Source organism: Bubalus bubalis, chromosome 9, assembly GCF_019923935.1.
Source record: "Bubalus bubalis isolate 160015118507 breed Murrah chromosome 9, NDDB_SH_1, whole genome shotgun sequence".
Classification (NCBI taxonomy): domain Eukaryota; kingdom Metazoa; phylum Chordata; class Mammalia; order Artiodactyla; family Bovidae; genus Bubalus; species Bubalus bubalis.
Window position 1 is genome coordinate 30,492,558 of NC_059165.1, and position 23,340 is coordinate 30,515,897.

General features: G+C 47.4%; 1 protein-coding gene across 3 annotated transcripts in view; it reads right to left on the reverse strand.

Annotated features, from left to right (window-relative positions):
• The window catches only part of TENM2 (teneurin transmembrane protein 2), a 1,791,425-nt gene that overhangs the window by 104,642 nt on the left and 1,663,443 nt on the right, over positions 1 to 23,340 (reverse strand). The gene's annotated exons all lie outside the window — the stretch shown is intronic.

Consider the following 23,340-nt stretch of genomic DNA (forward strand, 5'->3'; position numbering starts at 1 on the left):
CCTGCTTCAGTGGAGAAAAGCATTCCATCTCCACTTTCTCTAAGCCAGGGAGGGTAGTGCTGATTAGTGGGAGCACCAGGGGGTGATGAGTGACATTTTCCAGGAAATGTGGAGATATGGCTTTGGCATGAGCATCCACAAACTAAGCCATTAGTTTGCCCAGTTGCTTCCGGAGCTGCCTTCACCATAGCTGCAGGACTCTGAACATTCTGATTTACTTGCCTAGATTCCTGCTCCTTCACCCGTTCCTGAGTCATCTGTGTTTAGTTGCTCAGTCATGTCTGACTCTTTGCGACCCCATGGACTGTAGTCTGCCAGGCTCCTCTGTCCATGGGATTCTCCAGGCAAGAATACTGGAGTGGGTTGCCATCCCCTCCTCCAGGGGATCTTCACAACCCAGGGATTGAACCCAGGTCTCCCACATTGCAGGCGGGTTCTTTACTGTCTGCGTCACCAGGGAAGCCCTCCTAGTCATCTACCCTTCAATAAATATTTGAGTGCTATTTATGTTCTGAAAATAAAACAGGGAACAAAGAATGATGGTGTCTGTCCTAAAGGAGCTGACAGTATAGAGGAGGAAATGGATATGACGCATCCTTTAAGATCCACACTAGGTGTGGCCTCCTCCAGGAAGCCTTCCTGATGATGTCCATGGCTAAGGTAGGTAATCTTGTTCTGTGTATCCCTGAATCTGAGGTTCTCAGAGAATGGTTCTACATCAAAATCCCTCAGGGAGAATCAGGAGCCTACCCCAGACCTCCCCAGGCAGAGCCTCCAGGAGTAGGTCCTGGAATCTGCATTTTAAACATGATCCTCATGTGATTCTAATGCACCAGAAATATTAGAAACCATTGTTCACGCTAACTTCCTTGTACTAGAATTATCTATCTCTGACTGCTTGCCTTCCTGTCTGGAAAACGAGCTTTTTGAAAAGAAGAACAGTGTCACATTCATTTTTATATTCATGCTTTGCTTAGTGCCAACGTGGAATCAGGACCTAACAAATGTTTGTTGAATGAATAAATGACTGTCTCCCATTCTCCACATGTCTGTTAGGAATGGGGATGGGAATGTTTAGGGCAGTGTTTATGCCTTGGGATTCCTATTAGAATGGATTAGTTAGCTAGTCCTTCTTCACTCTGCTGGGAGTTGATTGAATGCACAGTGTAGGAGCTTGGAGAGTAACTTGCTTACACCTCCTTGATTTGATAGCGAGGCATTTGGGGGCCATAATTAGCATCATAAAAACATGCACTCCAATCCTGGGCTGTGACTTGATGAACACTTGAACTGGAGCGCTGAATCAGAGGCCTGGTGCTGTGTGCTTTAAATTCACTACAATGTAATTTTTTGGCATTACCCTTTATGTTTGGTTCCGCTAATGAAATTGAAATATATAATTTCACCCAAGTTCCACTGTAATTTAGCAATTAATGTACAATGATTTTAATGCATTACTTTCTTTTTAGCAAACAAACAAATTAGGAGGTTGTGTGTTCTGCTCGGCTTTAAATTACTAAAACTAGCCTCTCATTTTCCACATGGGCAAATGTTGCTCGGGTGTCTCGTAACACGTTTAGATTTACAAAATTTCCTGGAAGTGCAGACACAGGAGCGTGAGCAGGCACGCACGCTTAAAATTTAGAGACTTTCAGAGTCATGGCTATGAGTACCTCTGTTCGACGTGCTGGCTGAATTGGGTACCCACCCCCCCAAGAGTCCCGCAAATCTCAGACCTAAGAAACGATGTTGGAGACTCATATCTCAGCAGCAGAATGATGCCAAGGTACCATTTCACATCAGCCAAGGGCTCCCAGCACCCTCGGTAGAATATGAAAGAAGAATAGGATAAAAAAGCCAAGTATTCTTCCTGTAACATTGCCTTCCATGGACTGCCCTCACTAGACAGAAGGAATCCACCACAGAATGCCTGCTTTGGATTTAAAAATCTCCTGCTGAGATATGTTGGCAGTGCTTCATTCAGCCGCTGCAGAAAGTTCTCAGGTAGAAGAAAGCCTCTGTTATTAGCACTATAGATTTCTTTAAGGCCACCGGCCTCTTCCCATTAGGAGTTCCATCCGTCTCTGGTGGCCTTTTCCTCCTGAAGCTGGGAATGTGACCCCCCCACCCTCAACCCTCTACCACCCACTCTGTACAGCCAGCTTGAGAGCCTCGCATCAGGATCAAATAATAACTTAAGACAGTCTTTCCTGTTAAGATTCCTCTCCCAACCCCCTCGAGTCGGCTACTCCTTCCGGATCTGTGACTGCTTCAAAAGTGTGGACCTCAAATTTCCTCACTGTTTTTGTTGACTCTGGGCTTTTTATTCAAGGGTCCGTCTGGCAGCAGGAGATGTCCTACAAACACATCAGCAATAGCAGATGGCAAATGCTTAAAATAAAAAGGATATAAATGATGTCCTCCTACATATTTACATTTACCTGCTCCAGACATTATGCATTTGGGGTTCTAGCCGTTATTAAGTGTGAGCATACGTTATGCCTGTAATGACCTCATCATGTTTTGTGATTATGGGCTGCAGCCGCCAAACACTTGCAGACGACATTGTGAACTTGAAATTGGCACTCCAATCTCCCCGCGGCCTGTCAGTCACAAGAAGCGCATCTTTATGCCAGCAAGCCCCTCGCATGGAGTCTGACATGGCAATCTTCAGTAAATTACCCTGTCACTGACAATCTTGCAGTTATCTCGCAAACAATCAAGCAGGCAATCAAACTGTTCTGAATTGCCAGTTCAGGACCTGAGAGGCTGCCGACGTCTCCATTCAACAGGGGCGCAAAAGCGGCTCGGCCCCCGCATGACATTGGATGATTTATTTTTTTATTTATCCGCCTACTTATTTGTTTGTCTGCTTTGCTTTCTCCTGGTGAGAGGGGTTTGCAGAGTCTTCGAAAAGGGCCCCGTTCTGACTCAGCGGTTATGGGAAAGTTTGACCCAGGCCTTCCCCATCAGCTCACAGCGGGGTCCTACGTCCGCTTCATAAACATTCTTATTTACTCCACTCTGCAAGACGCGGCTGCGGAGTATTAACCAGGTGCTTTCTGTTAGAACACACACTAAAGAAAAGTTCTGGCTGTATGCCACGCACAGACATCATATGCTAATGGGAATGGCCATTTCAGAGAAATATGGACAGGGAGAAATTTTCTGAGAACGGTAGGTGAGGCATTCTTTGTATTGCTTTTGACAAAGAAAATTAGAGAGAATCTTGCGTAACAGTTCTGGCAACGTGACACTAAAATCAGGTTAATGCTAAATGGAAAGCTTTGGATTGGCATTCTCACGATAAGAAGCCAAAAGTCTACACAGTGTCTACATGGAGGTAAGAACCTGGACTGTGAATTCCTCTAGTCCCTGGCTGTGTCAGCTTAGAAAGAAAAAGTTTAAAAGTTTAAAATCAAAGTTTTCCTGGCTGAAACTCAATTTCTTTGCCTTTAAAACTGAGTGATAACAATGCATATATCATAGGGTCATACGATGGGGAATGGACAGATATAATATCAGTCGGGCATACAGTATACATGGACAGAGGATGAGGTGGTTGGATAGCATCACTGACTCAATGGATATGAGCTGGAGCAAACTCCAGGAGATAGTGTAGGACAGGACATGCTATGGTCCATGGGGCTGCAGAGTTAGACATGACTTAGGGACTGACCAATACAGTATATGTTGAATGATAGGAATTACTATAACCAGAAACTCCCTGAAGTTTTCCACTTTTTCAGTGGATAAAAATGGGATATAAAGAAATAAACGAAACGAATGTCCCCTGATTAGAGTGATTCATGGGTAGGTTGCAGTTGGGCAAGAATGCTATGTTTTCAAATAGGAATAAGTTAATAATTGATGGTAATAATAAATGCTATAGGTTGTACAGGATTTACATATATTCTTGATTTATATCCTTATGGCAATCCTACAAAGCAGAAAAATAGAACCCTTAAGCTGCAGACTCTGGATTGGGGTGTCTGGGTTTGAATCTCAGAGCAGCTAGTACCCATCTGGTGACCGTGGGCAATTAAGTGCTCTATGCCTCAGCTTTCTTAGCCACAAAATGAAGAAGATGACGACAAGCACTGTTGGGAGGATGAAAGCAGTTATTCCATATTCAGGACTTGGAAGAGCACCTGGTGTAGCAAGTACTCAGAACAACACCCATCCTATAGAGTTGGAACTGAGGCTCAGAGAAGCTAAGTAAATTCTTCGAGTGGTCAAGAAGCAGCTTTGGAGAAAAAGCAGAAAGAGGCAACCCATGAGATCACCACTCATTGTCTTCATCATGGGAAGGAGGAGATGCTTCCTTCCCTAAGGGAGCCTGAAGACAGGGCAGTGGACACTCATTAAGCCGGGAAGGCATGAGCCGCGGCGAGATTTAATCACTTCTGAAGGCTTGTCTGCCCTACAGCTGAGGAAGAGTCTGGCTGGTTGAAATGAACATCTGAAAAAGGAATCAACATGAGAAACAAGATGCCTGGGAATTCACTGTCTGATATGCAGGCTGCTAAGGACCACACTTTACCTGTGAGACTCGAGCCCCCCTCCAGCTGTTTACCACTGGTACAAGGTGGCACACCTGGATGGGCTGCAGGCTGGTGCCAGCTGTTTCCAGCTGCTGCCTCGTTTGTTCTGCAAGGCTTTTCAAGGAGTTCCTCAACAGTCCAGAGATTTAACCTCAAAACCTTCACTGAACACTCAACAGTGATGCTACTCTCGGGGGACAGGGGCCACGGGTGAACAGAGAAGCTGTAGCAAACAACTGAGTATTTCCAAGTTGGCTGAAACATGCACCTCTCTTCTGTCCGGGGAAGGCTGCCTGAGTCCATGCATCACTCCTGTAGGAAAGTGAAGTCTCTAGGAATGAGACAAGTGTTATTTCATTTCCTCTTTGATCTTTGTAAACTGGGCAGCTTTGGGAGAATCCGGATGGAGGCATTTGGGTCTGTTCTTGGTGCCTTTTGTTCCTTGCAGCTTGGTATGCAAGTGACTCCCTCAACGACCTGCATGAACTCTCTGGCTTTTGTGGGTATTAAAGGCTTCAGAGGAAGATCCAAATTTACTTTTCTCAGTTTTATTTTGTGACAGGGTGGCACAAATCAACTCTCACAATTCACTTCAGGTGCCACGGATAAACTCTGCCAGTGTCTGTAGGCAGCACGGGGTCGGGAACTCGTCGGCAGCTCATGAAAAATGAGCCCCACTTTTTCCAGATCATGGATTGATGAGAGGGACCACCAACCATCAAATCTACCTTTCCCACTCAGTAGGATGGACTGGTTAAAACACTGGCTTTCAAGACTACATAGTCTTTCATTTATCGGATGTTCAAGAACAGGCAAAGTTCATGACTTATAGTAGAAACGTTAGAAATTGTAGTCACCTTTATAGGGAGGTATTGCCTGGAAAAGAATATAGGGGACCTTTCAGGTTCTTGGAATTTTCTAGATTATCTTATTCACTTGACCACACAAGTGATTATGTCAATAAAAAGTCATCAAGGTGTATATTTAAGATTATGTACTTTGGTATTTGCTAACAGATTGACTTTGGGCAAAATAATCACCCTCTCTGTGCTCTTCCTTAAGTACAAAGTAGGCATGATGATGATGATAATGGTGATGCTGCTGCTGCTGCTAATGATGATGACCTCACAAGAGCACTGGGAGGATTAAATAAGAGCACCTAGTAACCTACTGTGGTTGCTGTTTAGTTGCTAAATTGTGTCTGACTCTTTGCGACCCCATGGACAATAGCCTGCCAGGCTCCTCTATCCATGGGATTTCCCAGGCAAGAATACCAGAGTGGGTAGCCATTTCCTATCCAAGTAACCTACTACATGCTTCCAAGTAATTTCTACTTCTCTTCTTTTTGAGTCTTCTTGGCATCATATAGGTCTGTTTCCCATACAGAGTACAGTACTTGTCACATTCTCATTTCGCCCCCCTCCCCCCAAAAAAACCATGGAATCCAGGTAGTAAACCCAATAAATCCTAGGGCAGTTTTTGAGATCACCTGAATAATGGAGAGGAGAGGGGAATGAATGAAGCAGTGGTGAGAAGGAAGGAGGTGACAAGTTGGGGCAAGAAGGAGACCTGTGCTGTGTGCTCTTTGTGATGGACATGAAGAGGGAGCAAGGAGGGGTGCTGGAGAGCAGGCTCCACTGCAGGCTGGCAGAGGCCAAAGGCTCCTGAATTCTAGCCAGACACATAAAGGGGTTCTTGAATGAAAAAAGAAATACAGCGACCACAGGATTTGACTTGCCTTGGGAGTTATTTTGTTTTAAGGTGAGCTCTTATAGGACGTGCTGAAAGTGTATGGGGTCCCTGGCTAATATTTTCCTGCCAGGCCTATATCTGGGTAAACAATCTGCGTTACCCAGATCAGCATATCAGCACTATTCTGGCAGCCTGATCTTATATAAACTTGCAGAAGAAACACTCTTTCAGCCAGCAGGAGCAACTGACTCACCAATCTGCTCTCTGGTATTGAGGCTGGGTGTTGGACCTTGAGATAACTCAGAAATGCAAATCTCCAAACATCTCAGGGTATCTGGTCAACCGTACATGCGTGGGGGTGAAGGTGAGGAGGGGGAGAGGGTCAGAGAGCACGTGAAAGGAAGAAATAGGACCCAGGGCTCCTGAGGGCCCTAGTCCAGGTGAGGGCACTGCATTGCTGATCCTGACCAGTCTCTACCACTGGGACAGCACTTACAAAATTTTAAGGCAGGTACTCCAAAGCTCAGGGAACCACTGTCCAGGGCAGCACTGGGCTCCTATCCTAGTTAAACAAATAACACAATAATGCAGGCTTTAGAGTCAGAATGGTCTGGTTTTAAAACCTGATCTATCTATCATTCATCAGCTACGGTGAGTGACCTCCTGTGACTCGGTGTTCCCAACTACAGAGTGGACTTAATAGCACCTATGTCACCGAAGATCAGGGAGATGCTATAAGATGGTCCATGTGAAATGAGAAGATGAAGGTACTGCACTAAACACAGAGGAAGAGCTCAATAAATGGTGGATATAATGATATTTCCTGCTCTCCACCAGGGAAGGGCACTCTTCTATTTGCATTTTACCCAATGCCTGCTGACAAGTTGGAAGTGAGGGATAATTGAAAGTATTCCAGCTTGATGTAACTAAGAAGTGAAAGGCACAGGCAAGGCTGACTTGATTTAACCTGGCAATATGAGATTAGTTCTTCATTGCCTCTGTTAGGTCTCCCGCACTGCCAACCTTTTAAAGCAATAGATTGGCTGACAGGGTGCTCATTTGGAAGGTTTCACCTGCCATTAATACCCTGGCTGCCTGATGGCCCATCGTTCGGCAGGCATCTCGCCTCTCCCCCAATGGGGCACCCGCCATTCTCAAACATTGCAAGAAGTAAAATTGTATTTGCATTCCTTCTGGAAGGCCTATTGGAAGTGTACCTCTTGCTTCCTGTCAACTCTCTTTGTCAGTCTCTGAATTCCAAGGCCTGGGATCCTTGCCCCCAAAGCACCTTCCAGCTTTTCTTATAACTTAGCAGTGGAAGATCCATCATGTCCAATCAGAGACCTGGCAGAGTGGAGTCCCCCACTAAGAGCTCCTTTGCTGGCTTTCCTGGTCTTCAGGATGGATGTGGGAAAGAAAGCAAAGACTGCCTAGGAAAACCCAGGCACTGTTACTGAAGGCAGTGATATGATCCAAATAAAACCTCTTTTTGATGTGATTCTGGTTTACCCTGAAGCTACTGGGGCATCTGGTCGACTCCATATGCATGTGGATGGGAGGTGAGGGATGGTAGAAATCTTATGGCAATGAACTTGAAATGTGTGTCTAGTTTTCTTTTTATGGGGGGTGGGGGGTGGGGGGAATGATTCGTCATCAAAAATAAAACAAGTGGACCAAAAACAAAAACAAACACTATCAACCAAACCCTTTAAAACCAGTGCTTCTCAAATTCTAACCAGCATCAGAATCACTTGGGGGAACTTGTTAAAATGTAGATTCTAATTCTGTAGTTTTAGAGTTTGGGACTTGAGAGCTTGCATTTCTTATAAGCTCCCAGGTGATGCTCACGCTGGTGTTCTGAGCACGTACTTCTATAAATCAGGCACCAAACTGCTGATGGTCAGGTTATGCTCCCAGATTTCCTGTCCTGGAATCAGCTCAGTGATGTTAAAATACTGATTGTTATCTCACCCACACCTACTGAATTCCTGAGAGTGGAAACTGGGAATCTGCATTTTAAAGAAAATGCCCCACATGATTCCTTTGCTCACTAGAGCTTGAGACCCCCCCTTCTCTCAATGACTGAAAACACCTTTCAGATATCCACAGCAGCACAACTCACCCTCAGGCAACTTATGCCTCCTGGGGGAGAGTAACAGGGGTTCCCTAAAATAGAGAGTGAGGTGGGACAGGAGGGCCTGCAGTCAGACAGTCTAGGGGGTGCTGGTTAAACAAAGGTAAAGTGGTTTCATCACAGCGGGATTTCTCAGAGCCTTTGTTGAGTGACTATGCATTAGGAATCTTAACTGTTGCAGTGGAGTGTGCAGTATTTCCTGACCATGGACACTTTTTGGCTGGGAGCATCTCCATGCCAACAGTCTAGTGTCTTACTAGTTGGGATGCACTTCAGGAGAACACAGGGCTCTAGGTTTGGGGATTCTCCCCTAGGAAGGACCAGCCAAACCTTCATCTACTCCACTCACAAGTGACAGCTCCATGCTTTACTGACCATCTTGTAAAACACAGGCTTGGGGTGGTCAGGCCAAATGCAAACTACGCCATCAAAACGAGCACATTGGCTCAGAGCCTCTGTCCTTATGCTCCCTGAGCCTCCCAAAGCCCATGCATTTTCAGCACAGGGATCCTGTGCTAGGTGATGGCATCCCTGGGGGTCAGCACGACCACGGATCATCTAATGAGAGCTAATAGCTGCTCTTATGAAGAGCTTACTAAGTGCCAGGCACCGGACTAAGTGCTTTACATGCATCCTCTCATTAAATTACCATCAGAACTCCAGGCATCATCAACACTGCTGTTTACAGATGAAGAACTGCAGATTGAGAGAGATTAAACACCTCACCTAAGACCATGCAGCTTTTCTCTGGTGGGGCTGTTCTTTTTTATTTTTCACAAAGAACATTTGTAGTTTATTCAAAACTGTAAGAGTGCCAACGTGAAGACAGTTTTCCACACGGTGTCTACACTCCTTTGCTTGGAACGTGTCTGGGCTCCACCCCGAGACTCACCATCATTTGAGGTAACGCGAGGAGGCCCAGGAATATGAAGCATCTGGGCGTGACCCTGAAGGTCCTGGTCAAAACCCAGCCATCAAGGATGGTCTTATTATCCACACACAGCCCGAGGTCATGTGTACAAGAACCCGGTGAGTCTCAGGGAGCAGACCCAGTCTGCTTTGTGTCTTCCTGAAATGAAATCTTCTCAAATTACCTGCTTCTAACATGCTTCCCCTGCAGCCAGCGTGGCCCTCCTGTGGTCTGACCCTCCAGAACACCACCGGAATGGGAAGTACCCCTGTGAATCAGGGCACACCAAAACACACACCTACCTGCAGTGTGCAAAGCCACAGGGTTTGGAGTCCCAACTCGCTCATCGAAGCCACTCTAACATTGCACCAGAATTTCCCCCCACTGTGTCCATGTGGTCTCTGACCCTTGGACTGTCCCATGAGCATAGGAACAGAAACCCAGTGACCTCACACACCTCACACAGGCTGCCGTGTCCCCTGCTTCACAGGTGCCCCTGAGTGGTACCCACAGGTGACACCTGCCAGAGACAAGCACTCGGGGTTAAAGGGTGCTGGTTAACTGGAATGCAGCTCTTTGCCTTTCCTAAGGAGATCGTTGTACATCTGGTCACATGTGGTTTTGAAATCATAAACGTTTGGCTTGTGGGGTGCTGGTCCTGGAAGCTCCACATGAGTTCCTGTGCTGAAGGACCGGATGCTGAATCCTTGTTTGCTACAGAAGGTTAGAGATGATCCTTAAGGCAGGGAAAATGTTTTAGCTGCTGGAGCTGATACCATGCTTGATCTACCCAGTTTCGTCTCAATGTTCAGATCAACACAGAAATCGACTTTCTTTCAACCAATCCTTCCAATCTTAGTTCTGCCACCTGAGGATGTTGTACGCCTCCGGTTCTGGTTGATCGAGCACACCACCGCCACCCGCAGAGGCGACGATGGCATGGCGGCGGCTGCATCGTCTAGGGCTGGGATTTGAACCCAGTTTGCTGCACTCCAAAATAAAATCCTGCATGAGGCTGCTATGACAGGTCTGCTACTGTTAAACATTCTGAATGGCCAACACACAGGAGCAGCTTATCTGCCACATGGCCATGCTTAGTGCCCGTGCCAAGCTCTTTAAGGCAGGACTACATCAAACAGAAGAGGGACGATTTAACGCCATAGGGAAGGGCGATTTATTTTGAAAAACCAGGATGCAGAATGTTTTAGCTGCCCTCCACCCCAGCTCCTCACTTCACCCAGCTTCCACTTCCGCCTCGGGTAGACCGCCTCAGGGCTGTCTCCTCGCCAGCAGCTTAAGTTTCTCTGTGCTTTCTCAGTCTGCGCCAAACATCCTGATCCAGCCACCAGCCAGTAATGCCCACAAGAACCCTTTGAGGCGGATTCTGTGCGGCTGATATGGTAAAGAATCTGCCTGCCGTGTGGGAGACCCGGGTTTGATCCCTGGGTCGGGAAGATCCCCTGGAGAAGGGAATGGCAACCCACTCCAGTATTCTTGCTTGGACAATCCCATGGATAGAGGAGCCTGACGGGCTACAGTCCATGGGGTTGCAGAGTCAGACACGACTGAGTGGCTAATACTTTCACTTTTCTTTGTATCTTCTGTGAGCTCCGCCTTGCTGGTGAAGAAGTGGAGGCTCAGAGAGCTTAAGGGTCTTGCCCACAGTCACACAGGAAGTACATGATGGAGGAGCGGTTGCCCGCTAGGCGGTCTATGCTCTTGGTTTCTACCCTTCGTTCTTCATAGGAGGCTGCAAGTGGCCACCGCCATTTCAAGGAGCCCTGTGAATGCTGCAGGACTTGGGGAAGGCAATGCCAAGCCTTCAGAGAACACCTTCACTCTCTAGCTGTTGTTTCTTTCAGTCTTTCTCTCTCTTCCTTCTTCCCCTCCCCTTCTGCCTCTCCTCAGCCCACACAGAGCCTCCAAGAACAGTGATCTCACTTGATCAGAAAGTTTCGCCTCGGACATCCCTGACAGGCCTCGCTGGCATAGTTTCCCCTGTGTTAGCCCAGGGCCACGTTTCTATACCCGGGGGCTTTCTCCCCTGCCTGCAGCTGTCTGCCCCTTTCCTGCTACAAAAAACAGCGGCAACAGAGAGCGGGGGCTTCTGATCTCAGGCACTGACTTCCCCACATGCTGGCCTGGCCCTGCTGCTTGTGGCCTCTCCCAGCTCCGTCTACTGCCCCCCACCATGCCTGCTGCCCTCGTCAACTACCATTTCAAAGAGCCCACTGACAGGTCAGACAGAAGAGAGCCGATGGCCAGGGAGTCCGGGCCTGGCAGGGGGTGGCAGCCTGGTGGGGTGCCAGACACTGACTAGCTGGGGCCCTCAGAAAAGAAGAGGGCTGTCACCACCGACACCTCTGAGCAACAAGCCGGAACAGTCCCTTTCCGCCTGAGGAGAGGCCCTGTCTCCTGGGGGATGGAGGGCAGGTAGGAGGGCTGGCCCCAAAGCTGAGAGAATTAGCAGGTAAAGAATAAAGAAATACCCCCAGCCCGGCCATGGGGAGAAGGGACCAGACTTGGCTATCAGAAGCTTCCTGCTAGATGAGGGCAATCAGAAGTGCGAATTCCTAAACCTGGCCATTACTCCGCCCCAGGCACTATGCTGAACACTCCCTAGAGATGTGCTCAATTTAATCCTGACACCCACTCTAGAGTGTAGGCACTGAGAACTGGTACAGTACTGCCAATTATGATCCCAGGATCTGGAGGTCTGCAATGCATTGGCTGTGTGGCTTTGGGTTAGTTACTTTACCTCCCTGAGCCCCAGCATCCTCATCCGTAAACTGAAAATGATTGTTGTTGTGCAAGACTAAATAAGCTCCGTGCAAAAGCACTCAGGGGATAGTAACCATCTGTTTACTCTGGCTTCCTTGCTACTCCACATTTGGTCAAGTGACCCACACTGTGGGAGGTCGGGACCCACTCAGGACTGATTCCTGGCTGCCTCTGCCTTTCGTTGGAGGAGGATTATGGAGCCTGCCTACCTACTGCGGTCAACCCACAGGAAGTCAACGCACAGGGTGAGCAAAGTTGGCTACAGAAGTAAAGAGCAGCAGAACCACACGTTCACATCTTTGTGAAAGAAACAGTGTAGCTTACGCTTGGATTTTCTTTGCATTAATACAGTGGTGTCAATGATATGTAGTGACTTGGGTGTCATTGTCTGTGTGTGTTTCTTTAATCCTCAAATGAAATTTATTCATCTTATTAATAATCTCTTGAATAAATGACAACTGCTTCTTATCTTAGATACTTCATATACAAGCTTTCATTCTTCAAGTCACTTAATAATGAATTGACCAAGACAGACGGGAACCTGGAGGTTGTGGGGCTAGACTTGACAGGGGAAACAGTGGACAAACAAATTATAATAGACTTTGCAAGAGTGATAGTGTTTTGAAGAAAAGTAAAGGGGGGCCAAGGGTTGAAGACAGATGGAGGAGAGCCAGGGATGGCATCTCTGAAGTGACGACTGGGTGGAAGCCTAAGTGAAATGAGGAAACAAACTGCAGAAACGTCTGGGGGAAAACATTTGGGGCAGAGGGAACAGCAGGTACAAAAGCCCAGGGATGGGGTGTATTTTGTGAGCTATGGGGAGAACAAGAAGGTGGGCCAGTGGAAGGAGAGGGTAAGGAAGAAAGATCAGATGGAAGCAGGGACTTGCTTTTGCAAATGAATGGCCAATGTTGCACCTGGACGCCATTCTATGGGAGAGGAGATGCCCTGGGAAAGTCTGAGAAGAGCTGTGATATGACCTGACCTTTAAGGAGGATTCTTCTGAGGGTCCTGTGTGGGATAGACTGGCAGCTGCAGGAACAGCAGTCAGCCTAGCAGAGTTGATGGCAGGATGTGGGTGGAGGTGGGAAGACATTAAGAAACCAGGGCCTTAATAATTAGGAATAGAGACTGGAGGGGCCAGAAAAAGGTGTATCTATGGATCTGTGTGACACCATGCAGACAAAGGTGGCAGGTGAGAGAACCAGGGAATGACCGCTCCGGTAGACCTGCCCCAGGGATGTGAGCTTGGGGATGTTCCCGTGGCCTCAAGGCCAGAGTGCCTTAGCTGGTTTCCCCATCGGGCAGCCCAGGGCCACCAGGACTGCAGACATCATGCCCTGTAGGCACTTGAGCTCTCCGCACAAGGGGACATATTGTGCCAAGTCAGTGGTTTTCAAAGTATCAGCATCTTCTGGGCACTCACTAGAAATGAGCATCGGGACCCCCTACCAGACCTATCGAATGAGAAACTCTGGGAATGAGGCCCAGCCTAACCTATGCCTTACTCCCTTCTAGAGACTCTGATGCCCACTGACCGATGGAAATCACTGTGCTAAGTGTTTTGCACGGATGAGCTCATTTAAGCATCACAGTATCCCGTAAGGTAGGATCCATCATTAGCCCCACTTTAGGGAGGACAAAACTGAGGCTCAGAGAAATAGTAGGGACCTACTTACATTCATACCATGAACCAGTTGGGGGAGCCAGAAGGTGAACAAAACCTCCTGACCCCAGAACCTCTTTATCATCCTGCCAGGTTGCCTCTTCCTGCCACAGACAATAAGGCCTCATAAAGAAAGACACTTCTCTGCTGTGAGTATGTGTGTTCTGGAATAGTTCAAACAGATCTGTCAGCTTCCTGTCTGAAGGAATGGGGTGGCTGCGATTTTGGGGACCAAGATGCTCAGCGGAGGAAGGTAAAGCCAATACTTAGGATAAAATGCTCCGTCTGGCACACAAGAGCTGGTCTATCCCTACCAGCTTCCCGAGTCTCCCCCTCCTCCACGAGCCACACTCTCAGTCATCTCAGATGCCCCCAAATGTGCTCTGTGTCCCCTTGCCATTTTCCTCACCCACCATGCCCTTCCCTCTTTTCTTATCTGATTCCTCTCTAGCTTTCAAAATTCCAACTTTACTGGCTTCGATGTCTCTCTTCCAGGCTGCCACTGTCCTGTGGCCTCAGGTCTATCGTGGACACTTAGGACACAGCTTTGATTGGTTTCATGTCTTCTTCACCCATCATTAGACTGTGGGTTCTTTGCGGGACTCTGTGTCTCATGCATCCCCCCAGAGTAGAGGCTTGGTGTACATCTGTTAAATGAATGAATGATCTGGGGGATCCCAGAGTGGCTGGTTTGGGGGGAGGTGTTTGTCATCATCACCATCAATGACAAGATGCCTGCACAGGGCGGGGACTGGGGTGGGGTGAGTCCCACTTGGGGTGCAACTTTAAAGAAGGCACTCACGGGACTTCCCTGGTGGTCCAGTGGTTGAGAATCTACCTTCCAATGCAGGGAACGCAGGTTTAGTCCCTGGTCCAGGAACTAAGATCCTACATGACCTGGGGCAACTAAGCCCATTTGCCTCGATTTCTAAACCCAAGTGCTCTAGAGCCTCTTGGCCACAACAAGAGAAGCCTGTGGGTCACAACTGGAGAGAAGCCCCGGAGTGTAGCAACGAAGAGCTTGCACTCCATCTCAAAGACCCAATGAAGCCAGAAAACAAGACGGTGCTCACTCTCAAGTGCATCTAGGTCCTGGGTCTCAGACAGACCTTGGCTCAAATGAGCAATGCCAGGCACCCGTTCTCTGGAGGGTGGGTCCCTTTGGGGAAGCATGTACTGGATTTAAAGCCAGGAAATAACTGAAAAGGACACATGTCTCCCAGCATTCATCACAGCACTATTTACTAAAGCTAGGACATGGAAGCAAGCTAGATGTCCATTGTCAGATTAACGAATCAGGAAGTTGTGGTACATATACATGATGGAATATTACTCAGTCAGAAAAAGGAATGCATCTGAGTCAGTTCTAATGAGGTGGATGAACCTAGAGCCTATTATACAGAGTGAAATAAGTCAGAAAGAAAAAAACAAATATTGTATATTTATACATATATATGGAATCTTGAAAGATGTTAATAATGAACCTATTTGCAAGGCAGCAGTGGAGATGCAGACATAGGGAACAGACTTGTGGACATAGAGGGGAAAGGAGCGGGTGGGACGAATGGAGAGAGGGGCACTGAAACATATATATTACCATATGTAAAACAGATAGCCAATGGGAATTTGCCATATGTTGCAGGGAGCTTAGACCTGGCGCTGTGTGACAACCTAGAGGCGTGGGATGGGGTAGAAAGTGGGAGGGAGGTTCAAGAGGAAGGGGACATGTGTACAGCTATGGTTGATTCATACAGATGTATGACAGAAACCAATGCAATACTGTAAAGTAATTATCCTCCAATTAAAAAAATAAAGAAACAACAACAACAAAATAGAGCCAGGAAACCAGGCGTTTGGCTCCTATCTGTCCTTCCCTGCTGTGTGGCCTTCAAGGAGTTACTTTCCTCTCTGGACTTCGCAGCTGCTGGCAACTGTATACTGCAGCTTTCCTGCGCCTGACAATCCTGGGCTCCATAGTCTCATAAATGAAAGACATGGTGTCCCTCGGTGTGAGGCCCCACCCCTGGGTAGTGCTGGTAGTCCCGGCTGGGGGCAGATCGATGCTGATATACCTTGAGGACTGAAAAGGGAGGGAATTCCCTGGAAGAGGCTTGAGTTCTGCTGCGCGTGGAGAAAGGCAGAAACACTGGGCTCTGAGCTTGGGGGACACCTTGCAGTTTTCTTTCGATTCACATTTGGCCGCATAATTCTGGCCCCTCTCCAATCCCCCAGAGCTCTTGGCTGAGAAGATGGAAAGTCAAAGAAAAGAGCACAGGCCTTGGGCAGCTGTTCTCTCCTAGCTGCGGAGAACGCCTCGCTATTTAAAGTCCAACTGCTCCACTTTCCCCTGCTCGCCCCTGGCACTTCAGCGCAGAAGCACTTTGTGGCAAAAAATGCACTCCAGATCCAAAACTGGGGGGAAAAAGCTAATGCTGAGGTGATTTTTCAGAATGCTGCAGAATTTGTGCTGCTGAGGGGCTGAGGGCGTTAAGCAGATCTGCTCTGCTCTGATCCGGGACACAAAACTCAGGAGCTGTAAGGGGCCCTTGACCATGTGTCCTGAATCCTGATTTGGCTACATTTTAGCTGGGGGACCTGGGTAAACCTTCTCTCGCCCTTCTTTATCATCTATGTAAAGGATGATAATAAGAGGCTCCTAGGGCTCTCCTGGGCCAACACCATGGTTTATTTGGGCAGTCTGGTAACATCTGAGCACCGGCCTGGCCTCTGCTAATAAGGGCTCCATGCACCAGGCCTTTGACCTTGAAACAAAGGACACTCCCTTTGCCAGTACCATCTAGCCCCTCAGATACGCTTCTGGGAGATGTTACTGTCTGCATCAGATCTGTCAACCCTGGCATTACTGACATTTGGGGCTGAAGCATCCTTCGTTGTGAGTCATCCTGTGCAGGATGTATAGTAGCGTCCCTGGCCTCTACCCACAAAATGCCAGCAGCGCCTCCTCTGTTTCTCCTTGCTGCAACTCATACAATGGCAGACGTGGCCTAGGTGCCCTGGAGAACTCAGTCGTCCCTGGTAGGGAGCCACTAGTCTGGACTGAGGGGAGGGTTGTGGGAGCAACAGAGCTAATCATCGCACCTACGCCCTTGAACCCTGAATTTGAAATTTAAATGCTGGTCACAGAAACCAGGGGGGCATCTCAGTCATCTAGGCAGCTTCTCTGGTCAAGGCAAAAAGCAGGAAGCCAACAGAATGATACAAATGTTACCTCTCTGCCACCAGTTAGGTCTTTGTTTTGATCCTTTAATTGCCCCAAGTAAGTCCTCAGTGATTTGAATTATCAACATTTTTTGCAGTTATGCATTTTAATCATAATTTTATGATGAATATTTGATTTGTCATCTAATCAGGGAAAAATATACAATTCCTTAAGAGACACTTAATAACCATTTAAGCCTCTAAAGATTTGATTAGAAAAGACTGAAGGTGCTGTGTTAGGTAAACTCATGAACTTTCAACACCTTTTTATTTTCTTCAACAAATTCCATGGTCAAATACATTTACTATGAAAAGAGTTTCAATGGAAAGTTTTACCTAGGAGGCAATGTCCCCCCAAGACCTTTTTTGGCAACAGTACACATTCTGTACTTGTTTGAAGCTTCTTCAGAAACAACTTCCAAATTTTGTTGCTGTTTTAGAAGAAATGAGATGCTGGCTTTAAGGAAGAAAAGCGATGTCACAGTGGCCAGCTGAAAAGCCTGTTTTGAATATGCCCTTCCTGAGGTATTCTCATCTGGGAAACGGAAAAACTATGAAGAGAAAGACTCATAGACCTTGTTGTGAAGACACAGATAATGTAGAAGAAAGAAGGGGTAAATTGGGGTGTGACATTTGCTGTGAAGGAAACACCAGAGAGTGACGGGAGAAAGAAAAGGTGAACCTTCTATGATAGGCCTTTCTGTGGCCTTTGAGCTGAGACCTAAGAATAAGATGCTTCCCAAGTGGCTCAGTGGTAAAGAATCCACCTGCCAATGCATGAGACGTAAGAGATGCAGGTTTGATCCTGGGTTGGGAAGATCCCCTGGAGGAGGAAATGGTAAACCCACTCCACTATTCTTGCCTGGAGAAGTCTGTCATGCAAAATGCCCAAGTCAGAGTATTGCTGGCCTTGGACCAGCATGGGCTGGGGGATGAAACTTAGCCCCCACAAGGCTCAGAAGGCTGGCCAGAGAGGATGAAGCAGGTCTGCTATGGAGGTTACTGGGAACAGTGAGAGGGAAGGTAGGGACCCATCACAGCAGGCCCTCAGGCCAAGGTGGAACATGCAGAACTCTTAGTTGCCGAACGTACGATCTAGTTCCATGGCTAGGCATTGAACCTGGGTCTCCTGCATAGGGAGTGCAGAGTCTTAGCCACTGGATCACCAGGGAAGTTCCCCAAGGTGAAACATTTGATTTTGATGCTAACTATGGGAGAAGCCTTTGGAGGGCATGACATCATCTGACTACAATGTAAAACTCTCTTTCTGCTTCTGTGTGGGGATACAGAACAGGGGCAAGAACAGCAGCAGGGAAACTTCGGGGGTTGCCTGTTCCCATGATCCAGGTGTCTCCAAAGCCCAGCACAGTGCTCTTAAAATCTTATTGATTATAGCTTTTATATGCAGTGGAAAGTGGATTCTATCTCTTTTTTGAACCTCAATAGAATAAAAGGAAACCAAATCCCCTAACTCTCAGTACCCTCAACAGAAGAAGCTTCTCTAGTCAAATGTGCCCAGGAAATCAAAGACCTTATTACAGCTGGAAGGCCCATGTGGTTCGCTAGGAGTTCAGTTGGGGCTAGTTCTGTTTCCCTCCCAAAGATGAGAGCCCCAGTGCCTGGCCAGCTGGCAGTGGCCTCTAGGCCAAGTCTTAGTCTTCTAAGCGTTAGATATATTGCTTTGCTCTCTGGGAGCTAATTGGTTATGGCTCCAGCTACATTTGCCACAAGGTCTTTGGACTGCAAAGGGAATCCTCATCCAACCCAATTAATAGAGCAACATTGCATTTTTATGCTGTCCTCCACCCAACCCATCCATCAGTGTGATTTACACACATTAATCAAGGCATTTACAATGGGTTCACCAAGCTTGCTCCCTCATTGGATGGAGAGACCAGACTATTTGGATTCTTCTGGAGTCCCTGAGGTCCCAAGCTTGGCTCTGCTAAACATACAAACAAGGTGAGTTATTAATTAACAATTGAGATAAATGCCGCAACAGCATCCTTGAATCATGTCAAACCAATTTGGATGGTTATGGGATGGGGAGGAGACAGTGGGTGAGGAGTGGGTTTTGTCTGTTCCAAGTGCTTCTGGACAGACTCCAGTGTTTTTTCTCCTCATTTAGGCCTGGCTGGAGTGCCCTGAGCTCAGGCCAGCATCCACATCTCTTAACCCTAGGCAGCCTCCTTTGGAGCAAAACAAGCAACTGAGCTTCACAGATGGAGGTGGGCTGGGAAATACTGTTCTGAAGAGCAGCCTGACTGAAGACCTTAACTTACAGAGAGAAAGGTCGACGCTGCTGGTGGAGGGAAGAGCTCCTACCAGGGGTTCCTGACCACACAGATCTGAGGACCTGAGGGAGCTAGGAGGCAGGCTGGAGACCCAGGCTTGATCCTGTGATGGGTTTTCTTTCCGCAGAGCCGACGCCCACACTCTGTGGCAGTGTCTCCCCGAAGCTCCCGGTGAACGGCTTCCCGCCCCGTCTGCCTTCACACGCGGGACTGGGACACTAAGACTACCATGCTAATACATCTTTCCCGATGGGTTCTGAGCTTCAGATGGATTCAGTGAACTCTTTGTGGACACTGTGTGTCATTTGTCTTCATATTTCCAGAGGCTTATTTCCAAAGTCTAACATTTAGTCAGCCCTCAACGAAGGTTTGTTAAACCATGAATGAATGACAAATGGAAGGATGGATTCACACTCTAATGACAGAGAGTTAAAGGCTACCTAAATTTTGAGACCAACATTGGCCACCTCTCCAACCAGGAATGGAGAGCACTTCTAAAACATACTAAAGTTATTTACTCAGAAACACAACAGGAAATTGTGTTCATATTTTCCCAATTCCTTCCTTCTTCCTGAATTAAATTCTCCTTTCTTTACTTCACTCCTCTTGGGTTCTGGAAATACTAGGGGTAGAGGTCTTGGAAACAGGTATCATGACATTGGGCTGTGTCAGCCCATGCAGGGGAAACTATTATTTGAAATTTTTTTTTCTCAAGATGTGGTTGGCAGACCACTTGCATCAGAATCCTTGGTAAAAATGCAGATTCCTAAGCCCACATCTGACTTAATAAATCAGAATCTCAAAGGCTGGGGCCAACAAATCTATATATTTTAACAAGCTCTCCAGTGTTGTCATACAACCCTGAGGTCTGATGAATGCTGGTTAGAATCTCACTGGTTATATACTGTGGGGAAATTACAGGTTCGGCTCCATCTCTGTGGATTCAGCATCCATTCTGGACAGCGACAACACAATCAGGACTAATAACGTGAAAGCCAACAACAGCCAACACAAGAGGGCATCCTATGAGCTGGGCACCTTGTAAAATGTATCGCACACATTTTCTCCCTGAAACGTCACACCTGCTCATGGAGGTGGCATAACTGGGCCTATTTTACAGACAACAAAACTGAAACTTTGGGGAGGAAACTGGCTTGCAGAAGTGGGTTACAGTGACTGACTTCTGAGTCCAGGCTCTTAACCATATTCTGCTACAGTGTCACCTATTCAAAAATCAGGGAAGTGACGGGGGATGCACACAAAGCATCTTTCTTTTCTTTACCTTTTTAAAGACATTTGTTGATTTCTTTCTTTTTTTTTTTTTTCCGGCTGCACCATGTGGCATGCAGGATCTTAGTTCTCCCACCAGGGAACTTAGCTCCCAGAACCTATGCCCCCTGTGGCGAAAGCTCAGAATCTTAACCACTGGACCACCAGGGAAGTTCCCAGCATGTAACTTCCAGATCTGTGTTGAAGCAAGATAGAGGGAAACAAAGACAATCCCCCCAGTGTGGAGGGGAAGCCTTCAGAAGGGCTGTCTCCTGCCTCTCCACCTCTGAGCCTCTGCCCACAGACAGGGGACAGCTTCTGATAGGCTTCTATGAACACTTCAGACCATAATGGAGGCCAGCCTTTCTACACACAGAGGGCCGGGGCGCCTGACTCCAAGGTTCGGGTGATAAACGGATGGAGGGAAGGCATAAGGTCTGTCTTTCCAGGGCAGACGGTCCACGAGCGCCTCCCCACCTTGAGGTTCCCACTTTGAGAGGAAATCTACACCCTTTCTCCTACCCCTGGCTGTGATGAACTAAATCTCACACCTCTGTCTTGGTGGTGATAATTAAATATTATCCGCCTGTCACTTGACACACATGTTGTGTGTATTCTCAGACTTTAATGAGCTCATATTTGTCTTCTGTAAGCAAAAATATTTCTTTGAGTCTCTTCTTTTTCAAACTGGGGTGAGCAGTTCAAGCAAAGATCTCTCACTATTAAAAAGACAGTCTGTTCCCATGCACGTCTGTCTGAACCGTGTCTGCTACTTCTCAGGGGCCATGGCAGGTGATGTTTGTCCCTTTAAAATTAGCCAGTACTTCCTGAGGTTAAGCTGGTGGTCACATGGCTGGGGGTGTTGGGAGACTTTGAAAGTGATGAGAATAAGAAGGTAGGAATCGATAAATTGTTTGGCGGGGCATATTTTAAGGCAGCTTTTTCCAACAGGGTTTCTCATCTAAGAACCACAGAAGCCAGAAAATATTTGTGTGATCAATTTTCCAAGTTTTCTGAGGAAGGTACTTAGTACCATTCTAGATGCATGGGGCTTCCCTGGGTGGCTCAGTCAGTAAAGAACCTGCCTGCAATGCAGGAGACCCAGGTTCCATCCCTAGGTCAGGAAGATGCCCTGGAGACGGAAATGGCTATCCACTCCAGTCTTCTTGCACTGGAAATTCCATGGACACAAGACTCTGGTGGGTTACAGACCATGCGGTCACAAGAGTCAGACACTACTTAGCGATTAAGCTACCACCACCATTCGAGGTGCCTAGGATAGAAGTTCATTCATTCCATATAACAGACGTGTTAGTTAAGCGGCTCTCAGAGAGAACCTGCATTAGCACCCTCTGGAAATTTACTAGATGTTCAAATTCTTGCATCCTTCCCTAGACCTACGGAATCAGAAAAGGGGATAGGACTAACAACCTGTGTGTAATCAAGCCCTCCAGGTGGTTTTGCTATAAGCTCAACTTTGGGACTTCCCTGGTGGCTCAGACAGTAAAGCGTCTGTCTACAATGCGGGACACCTGGGTTCGATCCTTGGGTTGGGAAGATCCCCTGGAGAAGGAAATGGCAATCCACTCCAGTACTCTTGCCTGGAAAATCCCATGGACAGAGGAGCCTGGTAGGCTACAGTCCATGGGGTCGCAAAGAGTCGGACACGACTGAGCGACTTCACTTTCACTTTCAACTTTGGAAACTACTAGAGTCGGACACGACTGAAGTAACTTAGCAGCAGTAGCAGCAGCGGTGTCTGCAGGCATTAAAACGTCTTGATTCGCCGGGCAAGAATACTGGAGTGGGTAGCCATTCCCTTCTCCAGGGGATCTTCCCAACCCAGGGATCGAACCCGGGTCTCCTGCACTGGAGGCAGATTCTTTACTGTCTGAGCCACCAGGGAAGCCTCTCATGGAGGAACTCAGGTTGAAAAAGGCTGCAGAGGACTTCAAATATCTATTTCCATATTTGCATCTATATTTATCTCTGTTTAAAATGAAAAAAGATCTATCACTTTAAACTTGAGAGTTTAAAAAAAAATGTAGAGCGTTCCTAGATGGAAAAATGATTTGGCTCTTCCAGCTTGCTCTGGAAGGGCACTCTATTATCTTCTCCATTCATGAGGTTTATAACAAATGCGCTCACTGCAGCTGCTCCCCAGGCCTGGGCGTCCCTCCGACCCACCCACTGCCATGTCTAGAGACCCACAAAGCTCTCCCTGAGAACTGGCAAAGCAGGCCAGAGCCTGGGGCAGAACTCCCACTCCCACCCCCAAAACGAGTAGAACAGGATAAAATTAGTCTGCTGCAGGGCTGGGTCTGGAGTTGATGAGGAACAACTTCAATATTTATCAATAAACCCCATACTGCTGAGCACACCTCCTCGGGAAGTAACTAACCATAAAAAGGATACTCTGCACCAAGGAATCTCCTCCAAAATAAGAACTCAGTTCATTTGTGAATTGCTTACGCCAGGTGAGAGAGAATCCCTGCCTACCCCTCTCACCTGACATAAGCAACTCTGAATTAACTGGGAGTTTCTTTTTATAAATACTGTGCAGAGCCTTTTTTTTTTTTTTGGTGGTTAATTACTTCCTTGGGAGGTTTCTTTAATGGTTCCCATAACAAGGCCATTATTGTCTTCAGCATAATCACTGCCTCCTTTGCTTCTGCGGCCTGCCTTTCGGATGCCTCTTGCCTCTGTCTGCCAGGAGGGACCCTGAATGGTGCACTTTGGGCAGTCCTCAGGCTGGGGACTTGCAGGGTATCTCCCCCAGCCCCATCACTTTAGGAATTTTCTCCTCGTGGGAGCTGGGATCCGAGTGGGGC